The sequence below is a fragment of the Heptranchias perlo genome, unplaced genomic scaffold (genome assembly GCF_035084215.1).
Source record: "Heptranchias perlo isolate sHepPer1 unplaced genomic scaffold, sHepPer1.hap1 HAP1_SCAFFOLD_44, whole genome shotgun sequence".
NCBI lineage: Eukaryota > Metazoa > Chordata > Chondrichthyes > Hexanchiformes > Hexanchidae > Heptranchias > Heptranchias perlo.
The window spans coordinates 8,166,101-8,185,616 of NW_027139453.1; the positions used below are offsets into that span (position 1 = coordinate 8,166,101).

The 19,516-nt window shown below is 39.8% G+C and overlaps 1 long non-coding RNA gene across 3 annotated transcripts in view; it reads right to left on the reverse strand.

Moving 5' to 3' along the window:
• The window catches only part of LOC137312962 (uncharacterized), a 70,826-nt gene extending 51,872 nt beyond the window's left edge, over positions 1–18,954 (reverse strand). For 2 of the 3 annotated variants that reach the window (XR_010960968.1, XR_010960967.1), the window contains exons 1-3: positions 18,842–18,954; positions 14,573–14,668; positions 3,568–3,908 (exon numbers count right to left, since the gene is read on the reverse strand). This is a non-coding gene — a long non-coding RNA (uncharacterized lncRNA). The remainder of the gene's footprint in view (positions 1–3,567; positions 3,909–14,572; positions 14,669–18,841) is intronic. The other variant, XR_010960969.1, reaches the window with a different exon arrangement.
• Positions 18,955–19,516: the final 562 nt, after the last annotated feature.

A 19,516-nucleotide genomic window follows, 5' to 3' on the forward strand; every position in this document is an offset into this window, starting at 1 on the left:
GGTCATGTTTTGTACACTCTCCTTTACTGCCTTTTGTTTCTCTCACCACTTTATTTCCCACTGACATCCTGCATCGGTTCCCATCCCCCTGCCACATTAGTTTAAACCCTCCCCAGCAGCACTAGCAAACACTCCCCCTCGGACATTGGTTCCAGTCCTGCCCAGATGCAGACCGTCCAATTTGTACTGGTCCCACCTCTCCCAGAACCGGTTCCAATGGCCCAGGAATTTGAATCCCTCCCTCTTGCACCATCACTCAAGCCACGTATTCATCCTAGCTATCCTGTCATTCCTACTCTGACTTGCCCGTGGCACTGGTAGCAATCCTGAGATTACTACCTTTGAGGTCCTACTCTTTAGTTTAACTCCTAACTCCCTAAATTCAGCTTGTAGGACCTCATCCTGTTTTTTACCTATATCGTTGGTGCCTATATGCACCACGACAACTGGCTGTTCACCCTCCCCTTAGTGATGGAACCCACATAATTACTGGTAATTAGAGTGGTTACTTTTTGCATTATCATCAGTGATGGACCCTCCTACCTGGTGGTAATTTCAGTATTTACTTTTTATATAAAGATAAATGATGGCCCCTCCTCCCTGTTGGTAATTTGAGTTGTTACTTTTTATATAATATTAGTGATGGTGCCCACTGCCTTTTAGTGATTTCACTTGTTACTTCTTTTATAAAGATTAGTGATGGACCCTCCTACCTCTTGCTAATTTCAGTCGTTTATCTTTTTTTGTAAAGATTATTGATGGACCCTCCTACATGGTGGTAATTTAAGTAGCTGCTTTTTATATAAAAAATAGCGTTGGACCCGACTCCCTGGTGTGAATTTAAGTAGTTACTTTTGAACAAAAGATTACTAATGGACTCTCAACCCTGATGGTAAATTCAGTAGTTTCCTTTCATGGAAAGATTTCTGATGGACACTGCCACCTGGTGGTAGTTTTAGTAGTTATTTTTTTCGTTGAGGATAATGGATGGGACCTCCTGCTTGTTGGTAATTTCAGTCGTTATTTTTTTCACGTAAAAGTGAGTGATGGACCCTCCGACCTGTTGGCAATTTCAGGATTTACTTTTTTTTAATCAAGATTCGTGATGCGGCCTCCTGCCTGTTGGTAAATTCAGTAGTTTATTTATCTTTTATAAAGATTAATGATGGACACTGCTTCCTGGTAGTGATTTCAGTAGTTACTTTTTTATGTAAAGATTAATGATGGACCCTCCGACCTGTTGGTAATTTCAGTCGTTACATTTTTATAAAAATTAAGTGATGGGCCTCCTGCTTGGTGGTAATTTCAGTAGTTAATTTTTATATAAAGTTTAGTAATGGGTTCCTCCTACCTTTTTGGTAATTTCAGCCGTTACTTTTTAAGTAAAGATTAGTGATGGACACTACTACCTGGTGGTAGTTTCAGTAGTTTTGTTTGTAAAGATTAGTGATGGACCCTCCTAGCTGGTGGTAATTACAGTAGTTATTTATTATGTAAGCATAAGTGATGTACCCTCCTCCCTGTTGGTAATTTCAGCAGTTACTTTTTTTTATAAAGATTTGTGATGAACCTCCTACCTGTTGCTAATTTAAGTTGTCACTTTGTCTCTGTTAAATTAGTGATGGGGCCTCATGCCTGTCGGTAATTTCAGTGGTTACTTTGTATAAAGATTATTGATGGAACCTCCTCCCTGTTGGTAATTTGACTTATTACTTTTTTATAAAGTTTCGTGATGGACACTCCTACCTTCTGGTAATTTCAGTCGTTACTTTTTTATGTAAAGATTAGTGATGGGACATCCTGCCTGTTGGTAATTTCAGTCGTTACTTTTTATGTAAAGATTAGTGATGGGACATCCTGCCTGTTGGTAATTTCAGCAGTTGCTTTTTATTTGAAGATAAGTGATAGGATCTTCATACCCGCTGGTAATTTCAGTGGTTACTTTTTTATGTAAAGATTAGTGATGGACCTTCCAACCTGTTGGTAATTTCACTCGATTCTTTTTTTATATAAATATTAGTGTTGGACCCTTCTTCCTGTTGATAATTTTTGTAGTTACTTTTCATGTAAAGATTAGTGCTGGGCCCTCCTTTGGTTTGATTATTTCAGTCGTTAATTCTCATGTAAATATCAGTGATGGACCCTCCTACCTATTGATTATTTCAGTCGTTATTTTTTAGATAAAATTAGTGATGGCGCCTCCGGACTGTTGTTAATTTCAGTAGTTTCCTTTTATATCAAGATTAGTGATGGACCCTCCTGCCTGGTGCTAATTTCAGTGGTTACTTTTTACGTAAACATAAGTGATGGACCCTCCTCTTTGTTGGTAACTTCAGTCGTTACTTTTGATATAAAGATTTGTGATGCACCCTCCTGCCGGGTGGAAATTTCAATAGTAAATTATTATGTAAAGATTAGTGATCGACACTCCTCTCGGTTGGTAATTTGAGTTGTTACTTTTTATATAAAGATTAGTGATGGGGCCATCTGCCTGTTGGTAATTTCAGTGGTTACTTTTTTTTGTAAGCTTTAGTGATGGACCCGCCGACGTGTCCGTAATTTTAGTAGTTACTTTTTATATAAAGATTATTGCTGGACCCTCCTTCCTTTTGGTAATTTCACTTGTTACTTTTTTATAAAGATGATATATGGACACTCCTAACTTGTGGTAATTTCATTAGGTTTTTTTTTAGTTAAAGTTTAGTGATGGAACCCTCCTACCTGCTCGAAATGTTAGTAGTTGCTTTTTATGTAAAGATTAATGATGGAACCTCCTACCTGGTGGTAATTTCAGGAGTTACTTTATATAAAGATTAGAGATGGACCCTTCAACCCGTTGGTAATTTCAGTGGTTACATTTCTATAAAAAGATTAGTGATGGAGCATCCTACCTGTTGGTAATTTGAGTTGTAAATGTTCATGTAAAGATTAGTGATGGACCCTCCTACCTGTTAGTAATTTCAGAAGTTACTTTAAATAGAAAGATTAGTGCTTGTACCCTCATACCTGTTGGTATGCTGATTTTCCAGGTGTCAGGCAGAGAGCGATAATCGGCCATTGGGAAAGAGTTAACCCTTTACTGTGCTGAACTGTGTGTTCGATCAGTCTTTGATCAGTTCAATAAAAATGTACCGGGCACGAAACGGTTGAGTGAGTAAAAAGAGCAAGTATTACAGTTACACATAAATGCTTGAAGAGTGAGAAAGGTCAGTTTCCCACCCCTGTTTACCGAATATCAACATCTAACATGGGGAGGAGGCACCGCTGGACGAGGATGATGCAAATCTCCAGAGTCCGTGTTCCTGCTTTCTTTCTCATAACCACATTAAATTGCGTCTGGGGCAGATTGGTGGGCACCATGAAGGGATGAGCCCTGAAAATCCCAATGTATAATAGCCGGCCTTCAGTCAGTGTCTGAGCGAACAATTAGTGAATTGTTCCATCCGCGAGGAACAGAGAGCTCCGCACGCCGGCGAACATATCTGACCGCGGGAAATCGGCTTTAGAAATGAGGAAGGGGCAGAAAAAGTTAATTAATGAAACAAATTGACACTACATTAAGCTTACCTTTATCCCGCAAGGATTTTCTGTCTCTCACTCTCCGTGTAGATTTTGTAAATTATATCCTTGTTATTTCAATGTAACCAATCGAGTACAAGTTCTTTGCTTTATTTTAGCAGTTCACAACTTGGGAGTTTGATCTGATCCTTGTTATGTGATATTCAGAGCTCCGCCCATTGTGAAAGCTGCTGCCAGACATCAGGATGGATTTCAACACAAATATTCCTCATTTGTTTCACAACAGGGAGCGGCCTTTCTGGTGGAATGTAATCGAACCACGTTCACAATTCGCTGCCAATCAATTGTGCGCAAAGTTGGTTCTAAATTTCCTTTTTCTCGTCTTGTTCCTGGGAATTTCAGCAAAATACATACTTGTTCAGAAATAAATTGTTACATTTGCATCAGGGACATTGTTTACTTGTGTCCCATCGATTTTCTGAAGTTGGCGCTTTCAACCCTGCGGCCAAGAGCCAGTGTTTCGTCAGTGAGGTGAGGAGAGGCTGTTTCTGCAAGTGAGGACATTAACCATTAAACCGCCGAATTAAACTATGACTGAGCATCAATCAGCTCAATCACTGGAGGAATGGACAGTGTTGGTAAATGATGGGTTTTCAAATCATTAAATACACTGTTAAAGGCACAGTGTGGGTAAATTATGGGTTTATATATCATTAAATAGATTGATAAATGGATAGTGGGGGTAAATTATGGGTTTATATATCATTAAAAACTCTGTTAAATGGACAGTGCAGGTAAATGATGGGTTCATACATCATTAAATACATTGTTAAATGGACAGTGTGGGTAATGGTGGGTTTGTGTATCATTAAATACACTGTTAAATGGACAGTGTGGGTAATGGTGGGTTTATGTATCATTAAATACTCTGTTAAATGGACAGTGTACGTAAATGATGGGTTTAGATATCATTAAATACAATATTAAATGGACAGTATGTGTAAATGGTGGGTTTAAATATAATTAAATACAGTGTTAAATTGACAGTCTGGTTAAATGGTGGCTTCATATATCATTAAATACACTTTTAAATGGACAGTGTGTGGAAGTGGTGGTTTTATATATCATTAAATACACTGTTAAATGGACAATGGCAATAAATTGTAGGTTTATTTCTCATTAAATCAACTGTTAAATGGACAGTGTGTGTAAATGGTGGTTTTATATATAATTAAATACACTGTTAAATGGACAGTGTTGGTAAATAGTGGGTTTATATATCATTAAATACACTGTTAAATGGACAGTGCGAGTAGATGGCGGGTTTATATTTCATTAAATACACTGGTAAATGGACAGTCTGATTACATGGTGGGTTCTCATATCTTTAAACGCACTGTTAAATCGAATGTGTGAGTAAATGGTGGCTTTATATATCATTAAATACACCTTTAAATGGACAGTGTGTGTTGTTGGTGGGTTCATATATCATTAATTACAGTGTTAAATGGACAGTCTGGTTAAATGGTTGGATAAAAAATATATCATTAAATACACTGTTAAATGGACAGTGTGGGTAAATGGTGGTATTATCTATCATTAAATACAATGTTAAATGGACAGTGTGGGTAAATGGTGATTTCAAATATCATTAAATACACTTTTAAATGGACAGTGTGTGTAAATGGTGGTTTTATATATCATTAAATTCTCTGTTGGATGGACAGTGTGGGTAAATGCTGGGTTCATTTATCATTAAATACACTGTTAAATGGACAATGTGTGTAAATGGTTGGTTGATGTTTCATTAAATACACTGTTAAATGAACAGTGCGGGTAAATGGTGGGTTCATATATCATTAAATACACTGTGAAATGGACAGTGTGTGTTAATGGTTGGTTTATATATCATTAAATACACTGTTAAATGGACAGTGTGTGTAAATGTTGGGTTTATATATCATTAAATACACTGTTAAATGGACAGTGTGTATAAATGGTTGGTTTATATATCATTAAGTCTCTGTTAAATGTACAGTCTGGTTCAATGGTGGGTTCATATATCATTAAATACACGATTAATTGGACAGTGTGTGTAAATGGTTGGTTAATATTTCATGAAATACACCTTTAAATCGACAGTGCGGATAAATATGGGTTTATATTTCATTTAATACAATGTTGAATGGACAGTGTGGGTAAATGGTGTGTTCAGATATCATTAAATACAGTGTTAAATTGACAGTCTGGTTAAATGGTGGCTTCATATATCATTAAAGACACTTTTAAATGGACAGTGTGGGTAAATGGTGGCTTCATATATCATTAAATACACTTTTAAATGGACAGTGTTTGTAAATGGTGGTTTTATATATCATTAAATACACTGTTAAATGGACAGTGTGTATAAGTGGTGGGTTCATATATCATTAAATACACTGTGAAATGGACAGTGTGTGTTAATGGTTGGTTTATATATCATTAAATACACTGTTAAATGGACAGTGTGTGTAAATGGTGGGTTTATATATCATTAAATACACTGTTAAATGGACAGTGTTTGTTAATGGTTGGTTTATATTTCATGAAATACATTGTGAAATGGACAGTGCGGATAAATGGTGGGTTCAGATATCATTAAATACACTGTTAAATGGACAGTGTGGGTAAATGGTGGATTTATATATCATTAAATACACTGTTAAATGGACAGTGTGGGTAAATGGTGGGTTTATATATCATTAAATACATTGTTAAATGGACAGTGCGGGTAAATGGTGTGTTCAGATATCATTAAATAGACTGTTAAATGGACAGTGCGGGAAAATGTTGGATTCAGATATCATTAAATGCTCTGTTAAATGGACAGTGTCGGTAAATGGCGGGTTTATATATCATTAAATACAATGTAACATGGACAATGTGGTTAAATGGTGGGTTCATATATCTTTAAATACACTGTTAAATGGACAGTGTGGGTCAATGTTTGGTTTATAGTTCATTAAATACACTGTTAAATGGACAGTGCGGTTAAATGGTGGTTTCATATATCACTAAATACAATGTTAAATGGACAGTGTGTGGAAATGGTCTGTTTATTTAACATTAAATACAGTGTTAAATGGGCAGATTGAGTAAATGATTGGATTTTTAACATTAAATACTCTTTTAAATTGTCCGTGCGGGTAAATGTTTGTTTTTTCTATCATTAAATACAGTGTTTAATGTACAGTTTAGGTGAATGGTGGGTTTGGGTGGAGCCTGGGTGCGTTAATTGAAATTTCTAAAATGATAAAAGGATTCAAGAGAGAATTACATGGAACGTATGGCATTGAAACAGGCCATTCGGCCCAACTTGTCCATACTACACACGAGACTCCACCCCCCACCCCAACTTCTTCTACCCCTACCACCATATCCTTCTATTCCTTTATACGTCGTGTGTTTATTTAGCTTCCCTTAAATGCATCTATGCGAGTTGCCTCAATTATTCCTTGTGTTAGTGAGTTCCACATTCCAACCACTCTCAGGGTAAAGTAATTTCTGTTGAATTCCCTATTGGATTTACCCCCAAAACCTTCTGCTCATCCACCCTATTTAGACACTTATTTTCCAAGCATTATGTGACCCCCTTATTTTTCATACTAAAATGTAATACCTCACACTCATTAGGTACAGAGGAATCATTTCGTCTGATGGAGGAGTCCAGAACAAGGGGACACAATTTTAAAATTAGCTCTCGGCCGTTCAGGAGTGAAATTTGGACGCACTTTTTCACACAACGTTTACCGGAAATGTCGAATTCCCTCCTCCAAAAGGTTGTGGTTTCTGGGTCAACTGAAATTTTCACGGTCGATAGGGGCAGATTTTTTTTTAGTTCAGGATATGAAGCGAAATGGATCAAGGGCAGGTAAATAGAGTTCAGGTACAGAGCGGCCATGATCTAATTAAATGGCAGAACAGATTCGATGGGCTGAATGGCCTACTCCTGTTCCTATGTACCTATATTTAAACACGTGCTCGATTCCGGGATTTGGCGAATGTGAAGTTTAACTAGAGTTTCTGTACAATGACTTCAGCAACGGAGGAATTGTACGTTCCCTTTACATGTTTGTATCGTAGCATCATAGTAGGTACAGCACAGGAGTCCATTCGGCCCATGATGCCTGTGCTGGCTCTTTGAAAGAGCTATCCAATTCGTCCATTTTCCCGGCTCTTTCCAAAAGCCATGTAATTTTTTCCTTCACGTTTTTATCCAATTCCCGTTTGAAAGTTACTACTGAATCTCTCTTTTTGCCCCTCTTATTCCCCTTTCTTTAGATCTCCTCTGTTCTTTCTGTATTCAGACTGGATCTCCACTTTATTATGAACCTTACATTCGTCATAAGCCTCCACTTTCTTTTTCCTTTTAATATCTCTCTCTTTAGACATCCAGGGAGCTCTAGCTTTGGAAGCCCTTCCTTCTCCCCTCGTAGGGATGTGTCTACACTGTACCCGAACCAAGTGGGCACTGGCTGGCTGTTTTTATTTAAGGCTGAGCTCCATCGGTTCTGCAATTCGCAGAATTGCAGCGGAGTAAAGATCAGATAATCGGTGCAAGAGAATCGAAGGTAAACTTTGTTAAATATGTTTTAGTAAACACACCCAATCTTCCACCCTGTGTCCAGTCCGAATTAAACAGTGAAACCCGAAAACCAACCTGCGATTTTTTTTCGTGGACGGTTAAAAGTTCAGTGCAAGAGATTCTGTATCTGTGGATTTTAAATACTAAGGTCGTGAAATTGATGCTTTTTGTATCTGCCGAGATGTTAACCTGATGTGTCCGTGATTCTGGATCGCAATTCATCCCTCAAACAAACCCATGCTATAATAAGAATCTGGTTGTTCAGTCGACAAACAGTGTGACAGGTCAGAACATCGCACTCTCTGGCGCCGTTTCGCAGTCTCCGCCTCTGCCGGGCGAGTCCCAGCAATTCTCCCGCAGCAATGCACAAACACAGTCTCCCGGCTCCGGGCATTTTATTGGTGCAGTTTTAAGTACACCTCCTACCGTGCTCTGGATTGCGCCTTGATTGCCTGCATTAATCCGCTCCTTGGGGAGAAGATTGTGGCCTGGCTGTTCCTTCCTAGGATTACTTTCCTTCCATTCCTGGCGTCACTTGTTTCATGCACTATTTATGTAACAATATCAGGAAAGACTAAACAGGCTGTGGCACTTTGCTCTATTAAGAAGGTTGATAGATGACCTGATAGATGTCTTTCATATTCGGAAGGGGTTCCACAGGGTCGACCGCGAGTGGATATTTCCCCTTCAGGGTGGTCCAAAACCAAAGGCCATGAATATAAGATAGTTACTAATGAAACCAAGATGCAATTCAGGAGAGACATCTTACTGAGAGAGTGGTGAGAATGTGCAGTTCGCTACCACATGGAATGGTTGAGGCGAAAGGAGTAGATGCATTTAAGGGGAAGGCAGATAAATACATGAGGGGGCTAGCAATGGAAAGATAAGTTGATAGGTTGCGACGAAGTGGTGTGGGAGAACGCTCGTGTGGAGCGTTCTCCCACACTCTGCAGGCAAAGACCTGATGGGCCAAATAGGCTCTTCCTTTGCTGTCAATTTCGATATCATTCAATGAAAATATTGATCACACCAGCTCTTTCATCAACACAGATAGTGTCAGAATTATCAGCACTATTTTGATCAGGGATAATGTCAGTTATAACAGCGCTATATTGAGCAAGGATACTGTCGATAATAACAGCGATATGTTGAGTTGGGATACTGTCAGTAATAACAAGGCTATACTGAGTCGGGATACTGTCAGTAATGACAGGGCTATATTGAGCAGGGATACTGTCAGTAATAACAGGGCTAAATTGTGTACGGATACGGTCAGTAATAACAAGGCTATATTGTAAACAATTTTACAACACCAAGTTATAGTCCAACAAATTTATTTTAAATTCCACAAGCTTTCGGAGGCTTCCTTCTTCGTCAGGTGAACGGTGTGGAAAATGTTCTATATTGAGCAGGGATGTTGTCATTAATAACAGGGCTATATTGTGTACGGATACTGTCAGTAATAACAGCCCTACATTGAGCAGGGATACTCTCAGTAATAAGATGGCTATATCGAGCAGAGATACTGTCAGTAATTGCATGGCTATATTCAACAGGGATAATGTCAGTAATATCAGGGCTATATTGTGCAGGAATACTGTTGTAATAGCAGGCCTATATTGCGCAGCAATACTGTCAGTAATAACAGGGCTCTCTTGAGCAGGGATACTGTCAGTAATAACAGGGCTATGTTGAGTCGGGATAATGTCAGTAATAACAGGGCTAAATTGAGTAGGGATATTGTCATTAATAACAGGCCTATATCGAGCAGGGATACTGTCAGTAATAACAGGGCTATATTGAGCAGGGATACTGTCAGTAATAACAGGGCTATATCGAGCAGGGATACTGTCAATAATAACAGGGCTACATCGAGCAGGGATACTGTTAGTAATAACAGGGCTGTATAGAATTGAGATACTGTCATAAATAACAGGGCTATATTGAGCAGAGATGCAGTCAGTAAGAACACCGCCATATTAGAATAGATGCTGTCAGTAATATCAGCTCTATAATCAAAACAGACACGGTCAGTATAACAGCCCTTTTAGCGTCGCAAATACTCTCAACATAAAGCTCTATAAAATCAGTGCAGATAATGTCAGTTACATCAGCTCTATAATAAATGCAAGTACTGTCAATAATATCAATTCTATAATCAGTACAAATACGTTCAGTAATATCACCTGTATAATCAGTACAGATACTGTCAGCAATTGGAGCTCCATAAGCAGTTCAGATAATGTCAGTAATATTAGATCTAAACTCATTACGGACACTGTCAGTTACATCAGTCTATAATCAATAAATGTACTTTCAGCAATAACATATCTATAATCAATGCAGATACTGTAAGTAATATCTGCTCCAAAATCAATGCAGATACTGTCAATAATATCAGCTCCATTATCAATAGAGGGACTGTCATAAATATCATCTCTATAATGAGTACAGATACTGTCATTAAGATCAGCTCTAAAATGAGTTTAGATACTGTCAGTAATATCATCTTCATAATCAGTACATATACTTTAATTAATATCAGCTCTATAATCAGTACAGATACTGTCATTAATACCTGCTCTATAAACAACACATGTCCGTAATATCGGCTCTATAATTAATAACGTTACAGTCAGTAATATCAGCACTTTATAGTTTCACAGGTGCCATGTTGAGATTTGAACTCACGATCCTAGCGCTGTTTTATAACCACGAGAAATGCACTTTGAAACAGTCCCAAATCGGCAATACCATTCCACATTCACTCGCCACATTATATCAGGGACTCTGTGGTCGCTCTGATGCTCTGACTCGGCATAACAACGCCTCCCCCCCAACCCCGGTTTTCGTGCCATTCGGTGGTCTATTTCCCACATAATCCGGGTATGAATAATCCAATCCCTTTGAACCCCAGATCCCCACTCCTCATAAAGAGTACCGCGGGTTAAACCTCTTCCCTCACTGGGGGCAATCAGAGATTTATGAATACATTCTCATCCCACAATGAGAGGCCAATCCGAGACCCACACAGGTGCACTTTCCAGCTGTCACCGGGAACCCTGGGTGTTATCATTCCCCAAACCCAGGAACACTGAGTCCGATTTTCAGCGTCTCATTGCAGCCCAGACTGAGACCCACCCTGGACCCTTGCTGTCTATACATTTACCAGGTGTTTCACTGCAGCGCAGACTGAGCGCCGCATTGAGCCTTCCTGTCTATACATTTACCCAGTGTCCCACTGCAGCCCAGACTGACACGCACCCTGGGACCTTCCTCTCTGTGCATTTACTTCGTGTCCGACTGCAGCCCAGACTGAGCACGGCCCTGGGCCCTTCCTGTCTGTACATTCATCCAGTGTCTCACTGAAGCCCAGACTGAGCCCCACACTGAGCCCTTCCTGTATGCACATTGACCAAGTGTCCCAATTCAGCCCTGACTGAGCCCTACCCTGGAAACTTCCAGTCTGTACATTAACCCAATGCCCCATTAGGGAACATTCAGCCCCGGATATCCTGCAGAATCAGTGCTTGTGGGTGACTGAGTCTCTTGAACCTGTCGCTGAACCTCTGACGTCACTATGGGAGACAACGCTCGCTCAGCTCGAGCTTAAAACCTGGAGCGCGGCCCGTGAATGGGGTGGGACAGAGAATCGGGCAAAATGATCAAGGACTGAGAGCACATCGCTTTTAAACAGAGACAGAATGATCTGGGACTGACAGCACATCCCTTTCAAACAGAGACAGAATGATCCGGGACTGACAACATATCACTTTTAAACAGGCACAGAATGATCTGGGACTCACGTTGCATCCCTTTTAAACAGACAGAGAATGATCCGGGACTGACAGCACATTCCGTTCAAACAGGCACAGAATGATCTGGGACTCACATCGCATTCCTTTCAAACTGACAGAATCATCCGGGACTGACAGCACATTCCTTTTAAACAGGCACAGAATGATCCGGGACTGACAGCACACCCCTTCAAAATAGACATAGAATGATCCGGGACTGACATTCGATTGATTTCAAATGGAGACAGAGTGATCCGGGACTGACAATACATCCCTTTTAAACGGACACATCATGACCCGAGATTGACAGCACACCTCTTTTAAACAGAATCAGAATGGTCCGAGATTGGTTAAAGGAAAGAAACAGAAAACAGGGATAAACGGGTCATTCTCAGGTTGGCATGCTGTAACTGGTGGGGTGTCGCAGGGGTCAGTGCTTGGGCCTCAGCGATTTACAATCTATATAGATGAATTAGGTGAAAGGTCAGTGTAATGTGTCCAAGTTCGCTGACGATGCAAAGCTAGGTTTGGAAAGTAATTGTGAGGACACGAAGAGTCTGCAAAATAATACAGACAGATTAAGTGAGTGGACAAGACCGTGTCAGTTGGGGCATAATGTGAGGAAATGTGAGGTTATTCACTTTGGTAGGAAGAATGGAAAACAGTATAGTTTTTAAATGGTGGGAGACTATTAAATGTTGGTGTTCACAGAGACTTGGGTGTCCTTGTACAAGAAACACAAACATGTAGAATGCAGGTACAGCAGGTAATTCGGAAAGCAAATGGCATGTTGGCCTTTATTGCAAGGAGGTTCGAGTACAAGAGGAGGGAAGAATTACTACATCTGTACACGGCTTTAGTGAGACCTCAACTGAAGTATTGCGTCCAGTTTTGCTCTTCCTATCTAAGGAAGGGTATACTTGCCTTGGAGGCGGTGCAAGGAAGGTTCATTAGATTAATTCCTGGGATGAGAGGGTTGTCCTATGAGGAGAGATTGAGCAGATTGGGGCTGTACCCTCTGGAGTTTAGAAGAATGAGAGGTGATCTAATTGAAACATATAAGATTATGAGGGGCTTGACAGGGTAGATGCTGAGAAATTGTTTCCCCTAAATGCAGATTCTCGAACTAGGGGCATAGTCTCAGGATATGGGGTCTGCCATTCAAGACTGAGATTAGGAGGAATTTGCTCACGCTGAGTGTTTTGAATCATTGGACCTTTCTACCCCAGAGGGCTGTGGATGATGAGTCATTGAATATATTCAAGGCTGAGATGGATAGATTTTTCTGAATTGTGATCAAATTCCCTCCTATCTCCTCTCTGACTTCCTTTACCAGCCTCGTGTGCGTTATCTCTGAGTTCAGTGACTTATCCACCTCGGCTATTAAATTCAGATCCAAATCCTTCTCCACAGTTATCTCGAAATATGGTCCCACATGCTCCACTGTTACAACAACAATTTCACATCTGCCATCACTTTTAGAAACTAAAGGAAATATTTTGTTTCTCCCCAAAACCTCACCCATCACAGCCCAGTCTTATCGATACGAGATCACATCTCTCATGATTCTGACTTTCCAAACTTGTTTGGAATGATTTGTAGATTCACAGAAATAACACACAATCTGAACTCCAATTCATTGGACTGTGGACCCGTTATCGCTTTTCTTCGCTTTTAATATTAGGTTACTTCTTCTGTCACTACTTCAAAACCTCCTCCCTTTTTCCAGCTAATAACTGTTCACAATTTCATAAATCTTCTGTTCGTGCTCCAACAGTTTTATTATTTCCTCTCTCTAGTCTCAGATCCGGATATTTCACACCCTCCAGTCCTATCAGGTGAAACCCTCACACTGCTCAAAGTACCCAGCCTGTCAAACCATTGTTGTTTGTCGGTTCAGTTCGTAACCGTTCCTTCCCTTCGCCCTGAACTCACCCTAGTGTCCCAAGAACATGAACCCTTCCCTCCTGCTCCAGCCCTGCAGCCGCACATTGACCTGCCTCATATTGTCCTCCTTAAGCAGCCCAGCGCAAAACAATCCAGAGATCATCACCTTAAGGCCTAGTTGTTCAGTCCACAGCTCAAATGTTAATATTCCCTGTATGAATTAAGCTCTGTCCTTGCTATTGGTTCCGGCGATGACTATTTTCCTCTCTCCTTTCCTTCCCAGAGAGCGTCCCACCTGTTCCAGGAAGTTCTTCGCTCTGACACCAGGAAGGCAACTTACCAATTGAGACCTGCTCAGGGCTGCAGAACAGTCTGTTTACTCGCCTGACTGTAGAATCTCGTAACACTATCGCGCTCCTATTCCTGTGCCAAACCTGCCTGTCACACCTGCCCCACTCGGGGTGTCCCCCTACTCCCTGGTGTCACACTATTAATCAGGAAGGCCAGCCTGAGTCACTGTCTCTATCCACCTTGCAGTCCCCAACACCAGTTATCTACCGGACAGTTCCAGTACTGATGTCCCTCTACCTGTGACTGCACTGCCCCACGAGTTGTTCACTCAATTCTCTCTATCCACAAAGTATCTGCTCGGTTTTCTCTTCTTGTGTGAGCTGCAGGTTCTTGTTCGTGAGCTGGACCCTTTATCAGGACACAATTGATAATTTAAAGGTTGTTCTGAACCTACCGGTGTCTATTCTCATTCTTGTTGATGATGTTGGGTCTTCTCCCCTGTTTGGACCTTCAGCCATGGAGGTGACAGGCGTTCCAAGATTCTGATGCTCTGTAATAAATATATTAATAGAAGGGTTAGAGTGAAATATTGAAATGAGAAGGATAAAACGTCGCCTTGTCGCGATATCAAGTCCCTCCTCCCCCATCAGTACAACAGCTGTTCGCTCTGGAATCGAGCATTTCCCGACTGGAAGGATCAACTCTCCACATGAGGTGCGGCAAAGACAGCTGCCCAGTGAAACCCAATGAGACCCGCTGATCTTCACAACCCAGTTGTAGCCGGCCGAGATTCTGCACTGGGAGCACCAATTGGTCAGGTTTACTCACCGTGCAGGCCAGCACCAGACTTATTCCTGAGGTAGTGAATATTCTGGAGGGCAATATGGAGCGAGGTGATGAATTAAATGATCCTTCACTCGGTGTTACCCAGTCTGGCGCTGATGTATTATTTTATTCACAGATTTGTGTTTAATATTTTTAATTTGTTGAGTTTTGATATGAAATTCCGGTATTTCATGAACCTGATATCTATCTACATACAAAGTATGGAGCTGGGTGTGATTTTTCTGCACTCTATGGACAGTGACATTGTCCGTGTGTTCATGGAGATGTGTTTTGGTTGGTGCTTCTATTTGAATATATTTACCATATCTCTCATGGTATCAGCACCTGACTAATGAGCACTGTGGGAGGTGAGGAATTTCCGTTCAATAATATCAACACTAATGTATCATATTATGAATCGTGAAACTTTAAACAGATGCTGCACATTTATCTTTGCGTTATCTTTAGGGGTCGCTCAATCTCAGAAAACACCACAAATATATAAGAAGATTTGACGGTTGTTTTATAATCATAATTCTCCATTGTGTGTGCGCCTTGCTGTATGTGTGCGCAAATGCAAGAGCAACCAATCAAACTATCAGTCCCGGTGCTTTCCTTTCAACATTGTTTGAATGTAAAAGCGGTTTATGTCGGTCAGGAAATGTATGCAAACTATAGTTGAAGTTATTCTCTACCATAAATGTACAACCAAGATTGAAACCTTGTAAGGTGCAGTTATCTGTTGTTTCAGTCACGCTCACACTAGTGCAATAAACGGACAACAGCAACAAAAACTTAAATTTACACCTACACTAATTACATTAGTGTAATCAAACACAAGATTCATTTGAGCAGTTACTTGCTTTTATATATAAAGATTAGAGATCGGGCCCTCAAAGCTGTTGGTAATTTGAATGGTTACTTTTTTATATAAATATTAGTGATGGACCCTCCTACCTGTTGGTAATTTCAGTAGTTACTTTTTATCTGAAGATGAGTGATGGACCATTCTAACTGTTGGTAATTCAGTAGTTATTTTTACATTAAGATGAGTGATGGACCCTCCTACATGTTGGTAATTACTGTAGTTACTTTTAAATAAAGATTAGTGATGGACCCTCCTGCACGTTTGTAATATCAGTCGTTACTTTTTATACAAAGATTAGTGATGCACCCTCCAACCTGTTTCTAGTTCAGTAGTTACTTTTCATGTAAAGATTATTGAAGGACACTGCTACGTGTTTGTAATTCAGTCGTTACTTGATATCTAAAGATCAGTGATGGACCCTCCTACCTGTTGGTGATTTCATTAGTTACTTTTCATATAAAGATTATCGATGGACTCTTCTTCCTGTTTGTAATTCAGCAGTTAATTTTTCGGTAAAGATTAGTGATGGACTGTCCTATCTGTTGGTAATTTCAGTAATTACTTTTTAAAAGAAGATAACCGATGCACCCTCCGACCTTTTTGTAATTCAATAATTACTTTTTAAATAAAGACAAGTGATGGACAAATCTCCCTCTTCGTAATTGCAGGAGTTACTTTATATATAGCGTAGTGATGGACCCTCCTACCTGTTGGTAATTTCTGCAGTTACTTTTTATCTGAAGATTAGTGATGGACCCTCCTCCCTGTTTGTAATTGACTAGTTACTGTTCTATAAAGATTAGTGATGTACCCTCCTACCTGTTGGTAATAACTGCAGTTACTTTTTAAATAAATATTAGTGATGGACCCTCCCACCTGTTTGTAATTCAGTAGTTACTTTTATATAATGATCAGTGATGGACCCTCCTACTTGTTGGTAATTTTAGTAATTTCTTTTTATATAGATATTAGTGACGGACCCTCCTACCTGTTGGTAATTTCAGTAGTTACTTTTCATATAAAGATCATTGATGGACCCTCCTTGCTGTTTGTAATTCAGTAGTTACTTTTCAGGTAAAGATTAGTGAAGGGCCCTCCTACCAGTTGGTAATTTAGTAATTATTTTTTAAAAGAAGATTAGCGATGCACCCTCCCACCTGTTTGTAATTCAATAGTTACTTTTTAAATAAAGACAAGTGATGGACACTCCTCCCTGTTGGTAATTTCAGGAGTAACTTAATAAACAAAGATTAGTGATGGACCTTCCTACCTGTCGGTAATTTCAGTAATTACTTTTTGTATAAAGATTATTGATGGACCGTGGTAGCTGTTTGTAATTCAGTAGTTAATTTAAAAAAACATATTGAAGGACCCTCCTAACTGATGGTAATTTGAATGCTTACTTTTCATATAAAGATTAGTGATGGATCCTCCTACCTGTTGGTAATTTCTGTAGTTACATTTTATATTAAATTTAGTGATGGACCAAATTACCAGTTGGTAATTTCAGCGGTTACTTTTTATAGTAAGGTTAGTGATGGTCCCTCCTACCTGTTGGTAATTTCAGTAGTTACTTTTTATAGTAAGGTTAGTGATGGTCCCTCCTACCTGTTGATAATTTCTGTAGTTACTTTTTGTATTAAGTTTAGTGGTGGACCCAACTACCAGTTGGTAATTTCAGCGGTTACTGTTTATAGTCGGGTTAGTGATGGTCCCTCCGACCTGTTGGTAATGTCAGAAGTTACTTTATATATAAAAATTAGTGATGGACCCTTCTACCTGCTGGTAATTTCATTAGTTGCTTTCATTAAAAAGATTAGTGATGGTCCCTCCGACCTGTTGGTAATGTCAGAAGTTACTTTATATATAAAGATTAGTGATGGACCCTTCTACCTGCTGGTAATTTCATTAGTTGCTTTCATTAAAAAGATTAGTGATGGACCCACCGACCTGTTGGTAATTACAGTAGTTACTTTTTATGTAAATATTAGTGATGGACCCTCCTACCTGTTGGAAATTTCAGTAATTACATTTTAAAAGAAGATTAGCGATGCAGCCTCCTACCTTTTGTAATATAATAGTTACTTTTCAAATAAAGACAAGTGATCCACACACCTCCCTGTTGGTAATTTCAGGAGTTACTTTACATACAAAGATTGGTGATGGACCCTCTTACCTGTTCGTAATTTCAGTGGTTACTTTTTATATAAAGATTAGTGATGGACCCTGCCACCTGTTTGGAATTCAGTGGTTACTTTTTTATATAATGATTAGTGATGGACTCTCCTACCTGTTTGTAATTCAGTATTAATCTTTCTCTGAAGATTAGTGATGGACACTCCTCCCTGTTGGTAATTTCAGCAGTTAATTTATATATAAAGATTAGTGATGGTCCCTCCCACCTGTTGGTAATTTCAGTAGTTACTTTTTATATAAAGATTAGTGATGGATCCTCCGACATGTTCGTAGTTGTAATAGGCTGATTTTCCAGGTGCCTGGTAGAGCGCGATGATCGGCCATTGCGACTGTGTTAAACCTTTACTAAGTTGAACTGTATGTTCCATCAGTCTTTCGTCAGTTAAATAAAAGTGTACCGTGCTGACAACGATTCAGTGAGCAAAAAAAGCCAGTGTCACAGTTACAAATAAATGCATTTAGGGTGAAAAAGGTCAGGTTCCCACCCCTGTTTACTGAATATCAATTTCTAAGTTGGGGAGGAGGCACCGCTGGACTACGGTTGTGTAAATCTCCAGAGTTCGTGTTCCTGCTTTCTGTCCTGTAACCGCTTTAAAATGTGTCTGTGCGCAGATTGGTGGGGCCCATGAAGGGATAAGCCCTGAAATTCCCGGTGTAAACTAGCCGGCCTTCAGTTCGTGTCTCAGCGAACAATTAGTGAATTGTTCCATCCGCGAGCAATAAAGAGCTCCAAACGCCGGGAAACATATCAGACCGCGGGAAATCGGCTTTAGAAAGGAGGAAGGGGCAGAAAAAGTTAATTAATAAAACAAATTGACACAACATGAACCTTACCTTGATCCCGCGAGGATTTTCCGTCTCTCAATGTCCGTGTAGATTTTGCAAATTATATCCTTCTTATTTCATTGTAACCAATCGAGTACAAATTCCTTGCTTTATTTTAGCAGTTCACAACTTGGGAATTTGATCTGATCCTTGTTATGTGAGATTCAGAGCTCCGCCTTCTGTGAAAGCTGCTGCCAGACATCAGGATGGATTTCAACACAAACATTCCTCATTTGTTTCAGAACAGGGAGCGGCCTTACTGCTGGAATCTAATCGAACCGGTTTGACAATTCGCTGCCAATTGCGAACAAAGTCAGTTGTAAATTTTACTTCTTCACTTCTTGTTCCAGGGAGGTTCAGTAAAAAAAGATACTTGGTTGGAAATAAATTGTTACATTTGCATCAGGGACATTGTTTGCTCAAAGTCCCATCGATTTTCTGATGTTTGCGCTTTCAAACCTGGGGCCAAAAGCCAGTGTTTCGTCACTGAGCTGAGGAGAGGCTGTTTCTGTAAGTGAGGACATTAACCATTTAACCGCCGAATTCAGCTGTCGCTGAGCATCAATCACCTCAGTCACTTGTGGAATGTAAACAATTTTACAACACCAAGTTATAGTCCAGCAATTTTATTTTAAATTCACAAGCTTTCGGAGATTTTCTCCTTCCTCAGGCAAATGAGAAAAT